A 20186-nucleotide genomic window follows, 5' to 3' on the forward strand; every position below is an offset into this window, starting at 1 on the left:
GTGCAGACAACGATGGTGGGAAAAATTTCGCTAAATTTTTTTGAGTTAGCTCTTCCCATGTTGTTATAGAATTGGCTTCCAGAGAAATAAGCCAACTCTTTGCTCGGTCCCTCAGTGAAAACGGGAAAAGTCTCAATCTCACTGCATCATTTGTCACTCCGTTCATCTTGAATGTGGCGCAGAGCTCTAGGAAATTAGCCAGATGTAAGTTTGGGTCTTCCGTTGGCAATCCCCCAAACTGAACTGATGATTGTACCATTTGCAAAATAGCAGGATTAATTTCAAAATTATTAGCCTCGACCGTTGGAGGTCTAATGCACGACTGTGCCCCCGTTACAGTAGGTAGCACATAGTCCCTCAAACTTCTTTGCATTGGTTGCTGAACTGGTGCAACTTCTATTCCTCCAACATTATCCGCTGCTATCCCAGCATTTCTATTCTCATCGTTACCATGGGCAATGTTGTCAACCCCTCCGTTACCTCTGTTCTGAGCCATTTTTTCTACCCTATTCTGTTTCCGATTTCTTCTACAGGTTTTCTCAATTTCCGGATCAACAGGCACCCTTGACTCAGACCCCTGTCGTCGCATAAACTATATGAGTACTTGAAATCACAAAGTGCAACAGAAAACCAGAATGAGAATGGTGAGAAAGAAAGGCAACCAAATTAGAAAAAGAATTACTTTCTTGATATTAGTAAAAACAGTCCCCGGCAACGGCGCCAAAAACTTGTTGTGTAATTTCGATACGCAAGTGCACGTAATCGTAACAAGTAATAAAGAGTAAGTGAGATCGTTCCCACGAGGACTGTATACTAAGTACCCAAACTTAATTCCTATTTCTATTTGGCTAACAATAATTGAGTCACAAGAATTAACTAAAATTGTAAAACAAAAATCTAAAATTAACTTCAATAACTGAAAATAAATAATGTTACGAAAATTCAATGGATTAAAAACTAGGGCAATTAATTTCATCAACCATCCTCTTTAATTTTCTTGAACACAAATCTTACTATTCAATTCTTCTCTTGTGATAGCAGGTCAACAATAATAACTTATATTCGTACTAGGATATATAAGTATCAATCTTATGCAAATTTTCTACATCTCTGTGATAAATAAACATAAGATAGGCATTAAGATTAACAACCCTAAAACTACACAGACCACACAGGTACTCTCGTCCTAATATGAAATCTATGTTTACTCAATTGTAGCATATTCAATTCTCACTTCTCAGATTTTGAATCAAAATCATATATTTCATGTCAATGGTGATCAATCATTCACAAGCATTAGAATCAAATTGAATAAATCACAAGATAAAATTGAAATCATAAAACTTGCATTAATTTAAAATAAAGGTTCAGGAGAATCCATTAACACCCTAGAAGAAATAGTTTAGTTCATGATCAAATCCATAATAACCATAGAAGAAATAAAAAGCATCCAAAATACAGAAATTCAAAGTAGAAAAGAAGAAAAAACTGTGATGAATTCTTCAATTCCGCTTTGCGATCCTCCACAATATGCCTTTCGCCATCTCCTAGGTTAATCTCTCGTCTCCTCTCAGTCGCACATTATGTTTCTTTAAAAACCCCTCTCAATTCTCGAGTGAAAAGACCCAATTTCCCATCTAGAAGTGATCAAATTTGTGAAAAATTGCGTCCTAGCGCTGTAGCACTGTCATTGTAGCGCTGTAGCGCTATAGTCAGAAACGAAATGGGGGAAATCTGGGCACCAGCGCTGTAGCGCTCTTATGGTAGCGTTGTAGCGCTGAAGTCAGAAACCACTTCCTGAAAACTGCGTCCAAGCGCTGTAGCGCTCATGTTGTAGCGCTGAAGTCAGAGCCGAGCTTCTTCAAAATTTCTTCCTAGCGCTACGGCGCTCCCTTAGTGGCGCTGTAGCGCTACTTACAGAACCAACAAAATGCACAAATCCGTCCCAAATTTATTCCACTTTCGCTCCTTTTCATTATTTGTATCACTTTAACATTAATCACCCTGAAACAAGAACAAACGAGCATAATTCCGAAATAAAATAATCCTAACTAATGAAAAATAGCCTAAAAACTAGGACCATAAACGAGCCTAAAACTCGTTTATCACTAGGTGACCGCTAAAGGACTAAAAGTTGATCGTTCTCAAGGGTCGTTCTTTTAATCATTCTAGCTCGAATCTGAGGTAAGAAAAATGCACCCTGTGTGTATGTGACATGCATGGCTATTCTTGATGCATGCTGGTTGATTATTAAACGTGACATGCATGGCTATTATTGGTGCATGTTGGATTGTTAAGTATAATGCATGTGATGCATGAGAAACATGTGATTAGGACATGCTTTGTATACTAAGTATGATATCGTTCAGAGCTTGAGCCTCTGTGTTTGTCCATGGTCCTAATTGTACTAGTACCTGTTACGTAAGCATGCTGAATACCTTGTTTATGGATATTGGACATGTGATATATGTTTGGTGGCATGGCTTACTTGTGTATGGCACTGACTTATTAGTCAGAACTGGCAATGGTGTCAGATCCATCTGTGAGGCTGTGACTTATTAGTTAAGTTCACAATGGGTTAAGCATTGGTCGTGTTTCATTGACCTAAGGATCAGAAACGACATAAGCATCGAGGACACAAGGCCGAATGAAGATTAGATCTAATCGATATCAGCGTTGAATGGCTCTATGGCATTAATGCTGGACCGACCCTAAAGTCGATGAACTTATAAGCGCTTGGTTAGTCTGAGACTAGTTACTGAGAGCCAGGGCATAGGGCCCCAGTGACTGTCTGTCACATGGCTAGGGAACGTTGTTCCACAGTTACGACTCTAGAGTCGGGGGGAAGGTTATGTTGGTGACTAATCACCATGCACCTATCTTGTTGAAGCTAGTGAGATGCTCACTCATTTGTTAAGCCCTGGTGATCCTATCATCACATGGCTAAAGGGTGCTGTCCCCATATTTGTGACTTTTCGTGATAGTCACCTATTTGTTTGGACTGTTGGTCCTGATTAAATAATACAATCACTCTTGATATTATATCATGTTATATTGTGTTTTCTTGCTGGGCTTCAGCTCATGGGTGCTATGTGGTGCAGGTAAAGGCAAAAGAAAGCTAGACCATCCTTGAGTTGGAGAGCTTAGGTGATGACGTGTACATATGCAGCTGCTCGTCCGCCACGGCCGAGGTTTAAAGGGGAACTAGAGTTAAACCCTGTTTTGCTGCATAGAACGACCTGTTGTAAATATTTTCCTGTAGTAGACTCTGAAATTATACTTTTGGGATCCCAACATATATATTAAACGTTCTAGTGAAACGTTACATCTTAACCAAAAATTTTAATCCCTAAACCGCTAATCATACTTAGTTACACGATTTTGGCCAAATGACTCGATTAGCGAGTTTAGCACTATTTACAAGGCACACCGTAACGGTCCCTGGAGTTGGGGCGTTACATTAGTCATCACTAGGATTACAATAACCACTGTCAAACATACTAAATAAATTAAACATGTTTACAATTAAAGTGTAAATAAAAGCTACTCAAACGAATGGTTTCTCTTCAATGATTTTAATTGCTAGTGCAGGATCCTTGGGTTAAAGTTTCTGAACAACAAGCCTAAAATGAATGAAGAAACCTAACCTCAACAGAGCATTGTCTATCAAAGATAATTAGAGCACATTTTTAGACTCTTCATATGAAATATCATCAAAGAATTTCATTAAGTAACAAGGCACTAGCCAAATTGAAATCAGATATAAACAACTATTTACTAGTAATACTTAAATTAATAAGATGCTCTGAGACTTGAGTACTCAGCTCATAGATATTTAATAATACTATAAAAATCCCCACACTGTCGGACTATCCTTTACAACTTAATATTAAGATCCTGTAAACTAAAATAGAAAAGAAGTTAATTCGGAGATTTTCAAATGTTGAAGGAATCTCGCCACTAACTCCAGAACTGAAAAGACTACTATGAAATATAAACAATGAAAAACAAAGGAATCAGGATGGGACCAATGTACTACTGCAATCATTAAGTTGAATAGTAATTCTCAATGGGTTTCATGATACCTGTATGGACTATAAATAAATGCACCCAATCATAAACAGAAAAAGAAATGAAATGAAAGACCCGTAATAATACAAGCGTACAGTATTTTTAATTTGTTTAAATTCCCTAGTTCTGGCGGTAGCTGACCAGAGAAATTGTTCATTGGTAAGTACCTATAGACAAAATTATTTCCATGAATAAATGTCATTATTATCATAAACTATGAAATAGTCTTCAATGACATGCTTGAAATGGGCAATGGAAAATTCATAAAGAAAGGAGAAAAAACGATATAGTTACCATTAAAATTAAAAAATGCCTATAACTTACAAAAAAGATAGGTCAGTAAGTAGTCCCAATTCCTTTGGTACCTCCCTTGACAGTTCATTTGCGCTTAAGGCCCTAGTAATTGCCAAAAAATAATGATCAAGTGGAGAGAAATATTTTTAACATATCATACTAATCTTGTTAATTCCAAGCTCAAACTTTAGGTAAGCTTACAAGGATTTCATGTTAATAAGGTTTCCAATTGATGGAGACAATCATAACAGATAACAGAGGCAATTTTCAGAGCTCAAAGACAACAAAACTCACCTCCTCAGCTGCATCATTAGCAGTCTTGAAACGCTGTGACCTTTGCTGGTTCATCTTAGCTCGAGGCGCAACACCATCTACAGAAAATAAATCCAAAACACAAAATTTCAATCAACAATTTATAACTGAGTGTACAACACTTGAATAAATAAATAAGTGCTACATAGGTCCAACTATAGTCTATGATATAATCTAGTTCTCTAAAAATCATTGGATATAAATGCAACTGAGTACACAATAAATAGATATTGTAACAAACAAACAAAAGTTCATGTTAAATACCTCCATACTCCTTGTTTTGTGGATCGATGTAAGAATTAGGGAGTACAAAGATAACTCCAGGTAGACCTGTTCAAGGCAAAAAGTTAAGATCATGACTATTGAACTTCCATAAACTTTCAATAGTAAACTTTTGTGTCACATTAAACTACCATTAAACTTCTCTGACTCTTCTTCGGTCATTACAGCTTGAAAGCCTGTGTAAGTTGTTGTGCTACAAGCATAAATTTTCTTTTTGCCTCTTCCATACTGTATCCAAGAAAGCAATTATTACAAGGCTAAATTATTTTGAATACAAATCTAATCCGGAGTACAAAACTAATAACATGTTACATGTCTTGAGACATAAAAGAATTTGCATAGGCCCTTCAAACTAATGTAAATGAAAGCAAATTATTATTATTTTTATATAAAAAAAATGAAGAAACAGAAGACAAACCCAGTATCATAATCAATTTATTATCCAACTATTCAAATTTTCTCTCCATCAACAGGGCAACATAAAATCTTTTTCCAAAAATCGGTGCCAGGCCGCTGAAAACCAAAAATTTATACGAATCATTCTGCTAACTAGCTCTTTCAGTACAAAACAAAAATATGTTTAAAACGAAATATAGTACTAAGCTCCCAAAGCTCAAACAAGGCTACACCATAAATATGATGTCAATTTTTTTGTTTTTTTGCATGATGATGAATCAAAGACTAGTATTGAGTAGATGAGAGGACAAGCACACCCCACCAATGCAATAAAGATATCCATTCTCTTAAAAAATCAGAGAAGGAAACCAGCCAAAGGGCTACCCAATGAAACTTGTAGGAAAATGATTTGCACATTAATTGAAAGGTCAAATAAAATACAGTACCTACTCTCTCAGTTCACGCAATTAGAGGAGAGGATGATCGAAAACATATTAAGTTCAGTCTATTTAAGTTGACTACAAAATTACACTACTGGACAAAACATACTTGTTCTCAGGTTCAGATATCAGATAAAAAAAATGTATTCTCTGCTTTTCCATGATAAGGCTAACTGCAACCCCTCACATCTGAAAACTTCTTATATTTCTTTACACCCCTCAAAGTTACATGAACACATTGACATTCATGCTTGCACAATTGGGATACTTATTGTCATAACAAACCAAAATTTCAAGAAAGCATTGTTAATAGCAAGCAAAATAGAAGAACCAAATATAAATGCCTATAAACTATAATTATGAAGTCAAATGATTAAGACCAACTTATTTCTAGGCACAGGACAATAAACTAATGGATAATTTAAAAAAAAAAAAAAATCTTAGCCTCTATAAATGATGTTGAAATAGTAAGGTTGTCACATAGAGAAATATAAATAAATTTCAATGAAATACGTACTTGAGCTTTGCCATTGTGTTCTCCACTAAAGCATTATTGAATAAAAAGCCAACAATAGAGCATTTCCAGCCATTATTACAGCCACATAATATATTTAACTGTGGTCCTTGCAAGATGTTCGACCATTTTCTGGCAAAGATCCAACTGAAACACATGCACACGTATGAGGAAAGAAAAGAGGACAAACATATTATTGTAACACAACTCTTAAAGAACACAAAGAAGGTTTTACAAGTCTTATTCTTTTCATCTACATAAATAGAAAGTACATAACCAGCATATATCATATCATCATATCTATCCATATTACTTAGTTAAGAAAAGAAAAAACAACTTTCTTCAATTAAGGTGTCTGTCAATTTAGTATATATCATTGTTAACACTTGACCAGGAAGAAATTTGAGCCAAAGAACCTTTCTAATTTAATGCATTTAAGCTAAACAGAGTTTTCATGGTATAACTGCCCATCAACTAAAGGGAATAGATTTAATGCATCTCTAAACAAGACAGGTTCTATTATCTGAGCTTCTAAACATCATCATGGAAAATCAAAAGGTGTCAATTACATAATTCAAAAGAAGAATCTTTAAGATGCAAAAAGAGTAAAGATGGTGATAGAGGGTCATCAAGTTGCTTGCTAGTTCTAAATCAAAAACACTAATGCAAAATAAGTCATAATGTCAATGTCCACCAACTCCAACCTTGCACTGGCATAATCAAATTAAATCAAATCCAATGAACTCTTTGGCCTACGAAAATAAAGTAACTACAAAAGAAGAAGCTTTAAGAAGAAAAGAGAATAAATATGGTTATACAGGGTCATCGACCTATTCTTAGTGGGAAAAACTGGGCTTAAAATTTGCTAAAAAGAAACAATGCATGAATTAAATACCTGTCCATCTGTTAGCTGCTGAATGAGCAACTTCAATTGCACTTCCTGTCGGTGTAATAACCACAATTAGTATGCATAACAAAGAAGCTATCTAGTATCAAGATGTTAATCTCAATTAAGAGTATCTAAAGTTTAGGCCTAAGAAGAAAGTCTGAACTCATTGCTTCAAAGGCAGCTGGATCATTGTCCGCATATTGTTCCATTTCTTCCTAAAAATAATAACAAAATGCAATTAGAAACTCGAAGCAAAGTTAGAATCCTTGGCTGCATTAAGGAATGCCAAATCATTTAACAACCTTCAGCTCAGTATGCTTTTGCTGAATGGATTTCAACTCATTTAAAGCCTCCTCTCTTTCATCCTAGAAAATGCTAACATGTCAGACAAATAATAACCTAAGAGTTCATTTCTATAAACTAGTTCAAACCCTGGTAAGGCATATAGGGTCTTTAAGGATGCTCACAGATGCCTCTCGCCCCTTCTTTAATGATTCACACTACTCAGCAAGTTCTGCAAACCGCTTCTTACTGCTATGAAGATCAGATTCAAGTTTGCGAGTTACATTTCTCAGCTGCCCAATGTTTCAATATCAGTACAAGATAAAGTAGTTACATGATTTATAAGGGCACCAAATTTACTCCAAAAATACACCTGGAATTTTAAAAAAACTCACAATTAGAAAAAACTCCCAATATAAACAAGTTGTAAAATAGTTTCACATCAACACGCAATTGTTGCTATCTGTTTTCTCTGCAGTGTCAACATACACATAGAAGTCTCACTTAGTCTACTAAACAACAGCTTCAAGGTAAACTACCTAAATATTCAAAACTTTACAAACACATCAAACTTACAGAGGTTCCTATCTTGTCTTTTGAAACAAGATCATCGTCCACTAGACTTTGGACAACATCTTTCACGGACTGGGTAATCACACCTTTCTTTGGTCCTAATTTCTCCAGTTCCTTAAGCTGAAACCAACAATAAAATCAAGACAAGTCTTCCATTTTATTATGAAAACAAAGAAAAAAAACTCAATGCGTTTCTAAAAAAAAAATCATATACTTCTTCGAGGAGATTGTTTATAAATTTATTATTAATATACCATGGTCATGAAATAACCAATAAAAAATTATAGAGCATTACATATATAAAATGGAATGCTCACAAGGAAGAAGTCTTGAGAATCGTAAAATATTTGAAGAATTTTCTCACGCTTCTCTTCCAGCGAAAGACCTCTTTTCTTCGACTGTAATAAAAACCAATAATTAAAATTATTAAGAAAAAATATTCTGAATGAATAAAACACTAAATTAAACTGTCGATACTTTATTAAATTATAAGAAAGAAAATAAAATGTAGATAATAAGTATGTAATATCACTGAATCAATGACATCTGGAATCTAGATTAATATGATTATAATAATTACTTAGAAGTCATCTAAGATTCAAAGCCATGTATCTTTTCATCAATCAAACAAAGCAGAAAACTAAAGATCGAGAATTAGGGTCCACGCCCCCATTTCCTCTTTAGTTTCTCTAATTTTCACACATTTTCTCAGGAAACAAACGACGACAATATCCAAGCATTATAATTACAATTAAAATGCATTTACTAACAAATACTGAAAATAAACAACAAACAATCTAGTGATCCACCGGAATACAAAAAAACAAAAACCTAAATTCAATTGAACTAAAAATATAAAAATATAGTTTTGAATTAAAAACACTACTGCAAAATAAATCATAATCAAATCCAATCCATTCAACACTCTGGTCTAAGCAAAAATAGTAACTACTACAAATTAGCTTGCAACACTAAAAAACAAAGTGAATTCAGCTACCTATAAATCCTCCATGATCTCCAATTCACTGCCCATAATATAGAAAACGAAGCCGAACCCAAAAAAGAGAAAATGGTCCCCGAAATCATACACGCCAAAAGCAGGCGATGCTCATCACCTTCCATAGCCCAGTTCTCTCCCCTGCTCCATAATATAGAAAACGAAGCTGAACCCAAAAAAGAGAAAATGGTCCCCGAAATCACACACGCCAAAATCAATAACCACATGCGTGATCGGAACTTCCGAAGACGGAGCCGAACGACTAGAAACGCCGAAGAGTCGATCGTTGTAGACAGAACAGTGGGCTGACTTCGGAGACACCGTAGGCGATCGGAAACACCGTCGATGATCGTAGGAGTCAAACAAGTATTTTTTCCTTGGAAACACATTCGATGATAGCAGGCGATAAAATATTGTTTAGAGGTTTGGAAATAAAAAAAAGGAGAGAAAATAACAAAGTAAAAGGGTAGAAGATAGAATAGGCGGGCTCCAAAAATTTTGTACCGCCAAATTATTTTTTCTTTGCCACCTATTATTTTATTATTTGATGTACCATAATACTTTTTTAATAGTATTATATTCATGTGTTATGGAAAGGGGTATTTTTTGTAGTGAAGGTGCCTCTGGGGACAGTGCAAGGGTGGGAGCTCGAGAACCAGCAATGGAGTTGGTTGTTCGTCTCGACAACCAAGTGGCAGAGAGGCCGGCAATGCTCGAAGGTAGGGGTTAACTGTGGAGGAAGTTAACAGAGTTCCGCTTCCACAACCTTCATAGACGTATAAGGGTGATGGGTTAAAAGCGAAGGATTACCATACCCTGCTTCAACATCTTGATGAAATTGATATTGGATGATGCTCTGAGCTGGGTTATCTCTTCTCCGGGTGTTGCGATTGTCTTGGAGGTCTGATAGACCTCTCCCGGCGGGCACATGCCCTCCTGCTTATTGCATGTTCAGGCATTGAGGTTGTTTTGCAAGTCAGCCTGACCTCAAAACACACCATTATCCTTGGGACGAACCACTTCGGTCTCTCTGTCGGACATGATATTTTTGTTTAACGAGATACCGATACCATGTTCTTAGTTCTGTAGGGCATTCCTTGGGTGTATCCCTAGACCGTTGTTCCGACGGGGTTGGTTAGGTCCTAAGGGGACACCGACTCCAGGCCTCGCGCTGTCCGTATGGGGGTGTTAGGACAGAACGCCCTGAGCTCCACGGGTGCTGATAGCCTGGCGGTGTCCTCGGACCCCTGCACCATTACCTTTATCAGTTTGGTTAGGTACCTGGTTGCCCTCAAGATCTTGATGAGCCCTCTTCTACTTTGGAGTAGGATTATCGTCAACCTTTCTTTTACCATGATCCTATGGTGGCATCGGGGTTCCAACTCCTGTTGGGTGCCCGACGGGCACCCTTGCTCGCAGATCTCGTGCCTTTGTATTTGGGGGCTCGGGAGGCACTCTGGCTATATTGACAGGTGGCACACAAGTTGGGTACCTAGCTACTGCATTTCCATTGGGTTCCACTCACAACCCCTGGGTTGCGAGAGTGGCCTTCATGGCCAGCACAATCTCTATACAGCGGCGATGTTACCCTCTTGAGCATCGATTTGTTGTTGTTGGGTGGCCACCTACTCATGGAGCATCACCACCTTCAGCATCTCCTTTGCCTCCATGGGCTGAGGGTATTCTTCCTCATAGTACCATTGGCAGACACCGTCATCTTCGCCGTCGTACTCAACATCTTCATCATAATCCTCCATCATCTCAGGTACGTCCTGAGGTAGCTATCGATTGGGTTCCCCTCCTTCGACTCCGGTAGCAGGGAGTACATCATCTAGAACGTTTCTTCAACCAATTACCATGGTTGTGAGTGTTCCAAATGCTTTCTTCAAGATCTCAATGAAAGCACCAAAATGTTATCTGCCTTTTTCACTATCAACCTTAAACGAGAGATCAAAGAAATGAACAACAATAACACACAGGTTTTTACGTGGTTCAGGCTATAAAAGAGTCCTAGTCCACGAGTCTCTGAAATTAAGAAGATTGGAAGCTTGTTGAGGTAAGTTCCAATGGTGTATTCTCAAGCAGCGTTTAGATTACTCTCAGTACAAGGTGTTATCTCTCTAATAAACCCAACCCTTTACAATGAGACTCCCATCCCTATTTATTGATGTTGGGGTCATTAATACTAATCATCTATAATTAATACACATTCTTCCCATTATTGGGGAATTAATAATAATTTAATTCATTAGACTGCATTGAATAGAGACCACGACCCAAGCGAGATATGTGAGGCCCACTGTGGAAATGTACCTGCTTTATGAGGAACATGCACCAGGTACTGTCACGACGTGCTGTAAGTATCTCCATGTATGATGATGTAGGGGGAGTGCGAATTGTCGAGTCATACACTCGACAACACTGTGTACAAATTGCCAAAAAGGTTGTCAGACGATCCTCTGGCGCTGCGAACCTACATTGGCTAACACATGGCGCCTATCTTAGGTCCAAGAACCAGAACCTTGGACCTGGGGAATGACGGAGGGAGAAGAGCTATTGCCATAGTTGCCTCACCTGGAGGACCTCCAGCTCCAAGGGCAAACGTCGGAGGGTAATCAACCTCTAAGGCACCCACAACCTACTGACTTTCAAAGACATGGCCTTACCTAGGAGGATACTCGCCCCAAATAGAGGCCTCAGGGGGTAACACACCCCGAAGATGTCTACGAGCGTCCGAGCCAGTCACTATGAGTTGCCACGTGTCGGAGGTGAAAATACAGACAACACTTATAAAACAAATGGTATTTATTTATATTAATAACATATCAGACCTCATTCATGCATAACCACTTTATACAAAGTACCTCCACTAAGATGTCCTACTACATCAGTAATCCGAAGCTAGATTATATGTATTCACAATGCTAGTGAACCGTAATTATAGTATTTAATCCAAAGATTCCGTATAACTTCTTTTTACTGCAAACTGTTTAAATTTGTTCCCTACAATCTTAATCATCTCGTACGAATACAAGATTATAGTCACAATAATGAATTTGAGAATTTTTCTTATATTAATATAACAATATTCTAATAATAATAATGAACAATCAATATATGCAAAAATTCACTTTTATTATTTATTTCATAAAACATTGTTCAACACATATGCTTTAAAAGGCACAATTCCCAACAGAAGGGCACTAGATTCTTTTATTTCTGTCACTGGGACATGACCAAGGTGCTCCTTACCAAACCCACATTCAGAAGTAAAGAGGGTGCATATCACAAGGAATATTTTCTGACGACCAACCTAGTCACGAAAAATCTACCTTTCCAGCAAGGAGGTAATGAGTCATCCCTCATCTCTTTCCCTTCTTTTTTTTTTTCCTTTTTAAGGTTGATACTTAGGCCCATGGAAGCGACCTCTTCCTACTCAGGGCATGCTTAATTGAGCAGACTTACTGACAACACCTACCCATGATGAGAACAGTTGCTGACTGTTGGTGATTAATGCCAACCTTAGGTTGGTCAACTCATTTTAGCCTCACCAGATCACCAAGGAGACTACAACAAAGAGTGCCACTGGTGGGAGGGCCACCAAGTAGAACACCGGTGAAGAAATGAGGAAAAATGAGCAGCCTAAGTCAACCCCTGCTCCAACAAGGAGAATAACAGGGGGAATTAGTATCAGGGAGCAAAGAGACACTCCTCGTGTCAAGACCCCAAAAACCCCTAAAGTTAGAGGGAAGATCAAACAAGTATTGGTCGAGGATCCCCTGGACCTTTCCTTCTCTTCCAATGATGACAACGATGACCACCTTCCAAGTAATGAGTTAAAAAAAAGTAACACTTCCCCTGTAGCTAAGTGTAGATGTAGACTTTTTAACTCACTCTCTTCCTTTTTCTGACCTACTCGAAAAGGAAGTAGAGGTAGATATTTTTAATGTATTTGAGGAAGATCTTTCCTAGTCGAATAAATCTTCTTTGTTAAGTTGTTTCTCGAGCAATAGTATAGATATGGGTACCAAACTTACTTTCTAGCTGTTTTTCTCGAACTCTTTATGCCTCTATTGTATTTTCTAATATATTTTCTATTGTTTGCAGCTATGTCAAACTCTGAGGCTTTTGCCTTTACAACTTGGCCTCCTCTCGTGCCTCGACCAAGAAAGCTTCCACAAAACAGAAGGCTATCGATGCTGGGTCGAGCGAAGACCAGCCTGCAACAAAGTATCCCAGGCAAGATCCTTCTGCTCCAGTAGTTTCTCCCACGACAAACCAGACTCCTCCTATCGCAAGAAGCTCTTCAATAGCCTTGAGGGTTGATCCCAATACTTCCCTAGCAATAATTCAATGCCTCAAGGCATCTACTGAGGAGATCTTCACTCGAACAACAAAGCTCTCTCACCATCACCTAAGTGTTGAAGCGTTTGTGGCCCTCGAGGAAACCTCTGTGGATCAAGCCTTTGGTCAGGCTATCTCGGAGGTGGTATCGATAAATTTTTTACTCTATTTGTATGTTCAATCAATATCTCCTTCTCGTATCTAATATTTAAATTTTGTAGGGTGCGATGACTCCGACTCATACTCGCCCTCGAGCAAAAGCATTCACTGATGAGCTTAAGAAGGCGATGGCCTCAGTGGATAATTTTTGAAACATTGCAAAGAACAAGGAAGATGTTGAGACAATAGAGAAGGCGCTAGCTGGTAAAAACATTGAGATCGAGTTGAAAAGCAAAGTTATCCAAATCATGTAGGAAAAGGAGACTGAGTAGACCTGCATTATCGTCGAACATGACCACTAGCTGTAGGAAAATGCAGAGCAGATTTGAAGTCTTGAAGAGGATTTTTCTTTGACCAAGGCTAAGTTCAAAGACACCACTTTCAATTGCTTCTACATGTGTTTGAAGTACAATAAGGAGGCCAATTTTGACTATCTTCCTGCTAAGCTTCAGAAGGAAGAAATTGCCAAGTATGTTGCTCACGAGGCTGCTGAAGCAGCTAAAGTTGTAACTCCAAAAAATCATGAGGTAGTGATCTCATTGAATCCAGAGGGAAAACAAGAGCATGGAGAGGTTGTTCATCGTCCATGATTTTCTATTTTTTTTTTTTAACCATCCAGGCAACATGTTTGGATTGTACAGACAATGGCTGTCCGAGCAGCTTTTAATCTCGGGTACATGTAAAAAAATTCCTGTATATACATACACTATGCTGCTCATTTAATTTTAACAAGATATAACTTTTAGCTTCTATATATGATTTATGATTTTCTTGCTCGAAGAAGCAAAAATTTCATTTCTATGTTTGTTTGAAAAAAACACAACACTATATAAATTGTAAACAAAAATTACGTACTACTCAATCATGCTTTTTACTCTTTTGCTTATGTGTAATTATGCATTCTCTATATGACCCCCAAGTGATCGAGGAGATAATTCCTTGGTCACTTTCCAAATGACCAGGTATGTTTGAATTAATCATTCTGCTCGCAACAATTACATAGAGCAGTTTACTTAGAAAAAAATCACACATGTTTAGCAATACTTGTTAAAATAACAAAAATTGGAAAACAACCCTTGTAAAAAACTCTTAATAAAATGGACAAAATTGTGTCTATTCAATTATAGAATTTGTACAAGTAGTTATTGTTTTTGAAAGAAAACATCTTGGAGTGAATCTTATTAAATAGTTGGTCGTGTAAAAATGGGCATAAACGTGCCTTGTGACCAGGTATTGCATAGTCTGGAAAATAATTATTTACTACAAAACTAGGGAAAAACGTACTTTAACATCCAGAAATTAAAAAAATTACTAAAAATGCACTAATCGTATAAAAAATGGAAAATTCGTGCCTTACGACCAGTGCCATATAAATTAATACGTGCGATGGTGTTCACCATTCCAACATCGTCCAATTAGTTTGCCATTTAATCAAGCAAGTTTTTACATGCCCGGCTGTAAAACATCTACGATTTGATATTGTGACGCCCCACGTCACTATGGCTGCTTTTTGGAATGACAACTGGCCCTACAAACCAACACGAGTCTTTTCAGCGTGCTTTGTCCTCACTCACATGCTTCCTAGGAAAACTTCCCAAGAGGTCACCCATCGCTAGATTACCCCAGGTCAAGCACGCTTAACTTTGGAGTTCTCAAGTGATGGGCTACCAAAAAAGAGATGCATCTTGTTGATATAGGTAGTACCCATCAATCTATTTAAGCCCTCTTCAACTGTGTAGTCCCATACCTACACAATCATAGAATCATCACAGTTGACCTTCCCCAGGCAGTGTGGGATTTCACAGCTTACCCGGTCTTTCCCCTTACGGATCACGGGATTATGACTGTCACAATCACCCCCCCTTACGGGCCCGATGTCCCCGTCGGCCACACTTCCGGCTGGGTCAAGGCTCTGATACCAAGTTGTAATGCCCTACTACCTTAGAGTCGTTACTAAGTGAGTTTAAAATGTGCAATTAACTCGCTCAGCGAGGTTTTTCGAACAAAAGTGTGATTAAACAAAAAGACAAGGCTGTAATCTTTAAAAGTACTCCATTTTACTAAAAGTTCCAAGAGTTTAACATTTGGGATCCCAAAACGAGGTTCGTAAAATATTTACAATTCAAAATAGATTTACAGATGACCAATTATCAAAACACAGTTTAGTACATCCATTTCTCATAATGCCCCAAACCAAAGCAGTCGGGCAGGCCAAACATGTACGCGCCGCCCCCACGCTCTCCGTACTCATGGCTGGTTGACTTTCTCTTTGCCCTTACCTGCAACATTCCTCTGCTGACTCACTACATCCCACCAGATGCGGGCATCCTCCCTAAGCATGTAGCTAGCACAAGCTACCCTTTCATTTCCTTCGACCCTCATAAAGTCTAAGATGAAGGATATCATATTCATCCACTGCTCGCCTCGCAGTGGGTCTGACCCACCCTCAAAGGTAGCAGGTTGCTGCTTCCTGAATCTTTTGTACAAGGGTTCCCACCTATTCTCAACCACACACTGAACCGGCACTGGCGCTACATTCTGCTGAATTGGTAACCTTGTGACCTGTGAAGGGGCCTGCTGCCTCATCTGACGAAGTTCTTCCTCCGTTCTCTGTAATCTAGCCTCCATTTCAGCCAATATTTGCTGCCAATTCTGTGGGGCAGGTGGAGGGTCCTGACCCTAATTGTCATCCTCGGCCCGACTGCTGCGGAGTCTAGACGATTGCCGAGGCATTACAACTATATGCCTGCAATCAGTGACATCGCTCATCAGGCCTGATAACAAAATCCAATTCCACCTCCCATTCCCAACAACCAACCAAAATCAACAATCCAGATAAAATACAAATAGCATATAACACACAACGGGCCTTGCCCTAGCATCATGCATATGTTATTTCATTCATCATGCTCTTTATGAACTAAGAAGGAAAACAAGGCATTCAAACACATATTCAAGTATATTAATCAACCATGAGTCAAGATTTTCAATGGCAGCGTGCGTACATGTTCGGTCAATCTCCAGAACCAATAAACCTTGGCTCGCTCTGATACCATTTGTGACGCCCCACGTCACTATGGCTGCTTTCTGGAATGACGACTGGCCCTACAAACCAACACAATTCTTTTCAGCGTGCTTTGTCCCCACTCACATGCTTCCTAGGAAAACTTCCCAGGAGGTCACCCATCCCTAGATTACCCCAGGTCAAGCATGCTTAACTTTGGAGTTCTCAAGTGATGGGCTACCAAAAAGTAGATACATCTTGTTGATATAGGTAGTACCCATCAATCTATTTAAGCCCTCTTCAACTGTGTAGTCCCGTACCTACACAGTCTTAGAATCATCACACTTGACCTACCCCAGGTGGTGTGGGATTGCACAACTTACCCGGTGTTTCCCCTTACGGATCACGGGATTATGACTGTCACATATATGACCTTTCCTAATTAGGCCCCATAACTCCTGATGCCGGATCACAAGTGTTTTGAAAGACTTGCCTCAAAACCAAATCTCCTATTACAAACTATATGTTCTTGACCCGAGAGTTGAAATGTCGAACAACCTTTTGCTGGTAAGCAGCTACTCGTAATTATGATTCTTCTCATCGCTCTTTGATTAAGTGAAGAGTTTCTACAAGTAACTAGTGGTTATGATCTTGGTCATATGTACTTCACCTATGCGATGGAGGAGTTAACTCGACTAGTACCATTGCTTCATATTTTTACACTAAAGAAAGTGGTGTATGTCCAGTTGATGTTTGAGAAGTTGTGTGGTATGACCATAGCATTTCTAGCAAGAAATCTGTAACGCCCTACTACCCTAGAGTCGTTACCATGTGGTTTTAAAATTTGCATTTTACTCACTAATCGAGGTGTTAGACCCAAAACAGTGATTAAATTTAAAGTAAATATTTATCTAATGAAACTTCAATAAAAGAAAGGTTTGGACGCTTATTAAGATCATAAAAGAGTTACATGGGGATCCCAAAATATTTCTTAAAACATATTTACAACTCAAAAGTCATTATAAAGTCGACCTAGGTGACAAAATCAGACATTTATAATGCGTTCCTCAAAACTACCCTAGCCGTGGCTGCTAGGTATGGAAAATATGTACGCACCACTCCATGCCCTCCAAATCATGTTTGGTCGGCCTTAACCTTGCCCTTACCTACACCATAGAGCACCCGTGAGCCAAGGCCCAGCAGAAATTAACTCCACAAACATAGCATATAACAATTCATTTTAAGAAATGCATAGCTAAACAAACGTAACAGACAATTCACATGCATCCTTCACAATTCACAACAGCGGCCTAAGCGGATCAAGGTGCACTACTAGGAACCTGGTTCACGTTCCTAATCGAGTGAGTGAGTACAACAACCTAGATGGCCATGCCATGGCGGTCCGCATTCAGCATGCTTATTTCCGTTTTTGGCCCTTGCTGATCTCGGTCCTTGCCGCTCAGTCTCAACATATATATAACATAATAGTTGCAGACATGTAAGCATAACACTAAGCATAATACAAGCACAGATAATTGGGCCATGCCCTACTCTACAGGCACATAAATTTTGCTTACCTTTAGTCCTGAGCTCACAGTATAGGCAATCTCGACCACGATCCGTAGCCGTAAGACCTAGTCACAACATAATAATAATGAATAACCATCAAAACCTAAACGAATTAAAAACTACAGAATAATATACTAGCCTCTGGGACCTCAAATTATACTAAAGCAGGTAGTAGAATCCCTCCCAAGCCCTTAAGTTTGAGTTTCCGAGCTTTAAAACATGCTTTGGCTATTTTCCATAATTAGAGCTGCAGCAAAGCCCAGAGGGCCGTGGTGCGCTACAAGTCAAAGAGCCTAAGGCTTTCTCCTGGGGGACATGGGTCGTGGCATGTCCCAACCCATGCCACAGTGCTTGGGCGATTTCATAGAATCTTTAACCCTTCCACGCACACGGGTTGCGTCGCTTGAAGAACAGTGCCGCGACTCGAACTTGAAACCCAGAATTTTCCCTTGTGTTTTCTCAAGCCAAAATCACCAAAACTTGTCCTAATCAACCGCTAAACTCAAAATTACATCTATAACTCCCAATCACACATCATAAGCATTATATTTACCTGAAAAACTAACCAAGAATCCTATCCCATCTCTACAAATCATGCTAAAACTAATCGTAGCTCAAAACTACAATGCCCCAAATTCCTTAATATGGCTTTGTTTACCGAGTTTTTTGGAAGTCGGCTAGGGCTTGCCCCTTGACTGAGACTCTAGGAACGTAAGCTATATCAAATTGACTCAGTTCTATTGCCCACTTCAAGAGTCTTCCTGATGACTCGGGTTTCTGCAACACTTGCCACAAAGGGTGGCTGGTCAGAACTTTTATGGTGTGGGCATGGAAGTAAGGCCGGAGTTTCCGGGACGCCACCAGCAGACAAAATGTCAACTTTTCAATCAACGGATACCTTGACTCCGCCCCCAATAACCTCTTGCTCACGTAGTACATCGAGAGTTGGGTCTTCTCGTCCTTCTGCACTAGTGCAGCGCTGATCGCGTGTTTGGTCACGGCCAAATAGAGGTATAGAGGATCCCCGTCCACCAGTTTTGGCAATATCGGTGCTTGGGCTAAGTGCTCTTTCAACTTTTGAAAAGCTTCTTCGCACTCGACTGACCATTAGAAACATTGGCTTCCCCGAATAACATTGAAGAACAGGATGCACTTGTCTGTGGCCTTTGAGACGAAATGGCTTAAGGCGGCTACCCACCCGATCAGACTCTGGACGTCTTTATGCTTCTAGGGAGAGGGAATTTTAATCAGTGCCTTGATCTTTTTCAGATTGGCTTCTATTTCTCGGATACTTACTATGAAACCCAAGAACTTCCCGGAAGCCACGCCGAAAGTGCATATTTTGGGATTCAGTTTCATCCCATACTTTCAGATGACCGCGAAGGCTTCAGCCAGGTCGTCAGAATGTTTCTCGGAGGTTTTGGATTTGTCTAGCATGTCATCAACGTAGACTTCCATGTTCCACCCCAGCTGGGTCCGGAACATTCGGTTAACGAGCCTTTGATAGGTGGCTCCGGCATTTTTCAGCCCGAAAGGCATGACGATGTAGTAGTATACCCCTTTGTCGGTTTGAAAACTGGTATGCTCCTGGTCTGCTACATGCATTAGGACAAGCCTTGTTGAGATCCATGAAATCGATGCATGTCCTCCAGGTCCCGTTCGGCTTTGGCACCAGAACTGGGTTGGCTAGCCATACGGGGTATATAGCTTCGCGGATGAAGTTGATCGACGAAAACTTTTTGATCTCCATCTTGAGGGCCTCGGCCCTCTCCGTTCCCAAGGGCCTTCGTTTTTGTCGGATCGGGGTCGCATCTTTGTCGATGTTCAAGGCATGGCAGATGATGTTACGGTCGATCCCCGTCATATCCAAATGAGACCAGGCTAGGACATCCTGGTTCTCCTTTACCTGGGCGACGATGGCGGCCCAGACCTCTGCTGGCAGATTTTTCCCGACTTGGAATACCCTGGTCGGGTCGGTGTCACTAATGCACACCTCCTAAATCTCGTCCATGGGCTTTAGGATGCGGTCGTCTCCTATCCTTGGGTCCAACTCGTCTTCC

The 20186-nt window shown here is 39.4% G+C and overlaps 1 pseudogene; it reads right to left on the reverse strand.

The window, feature by feature from the left end:
- Nucleotides 1-6748: 6748 nt before the first annotated feature.
- Nucleotides 6749-10807, reverse strand: LOC133819092 (meiotic nuclear division protein 1 homolog; annotated as a pseudogene).
- Nucleotides 10808-20186: the final 9379 nt, after the last annotated feature.

This window comes from Humulus lupulus, chromosome 1, assembly GCF_963169125.1.
Source record: "Humulus lupulus chromosome 1, drHumLupu1.1, whole genome shotgun sequence".
NCBI lineage: Eukaryota > Viridiplantae > Streptophyta > Magnoliopsida > Rosales > Cannabaceae > Humulus > Humulus lupulus.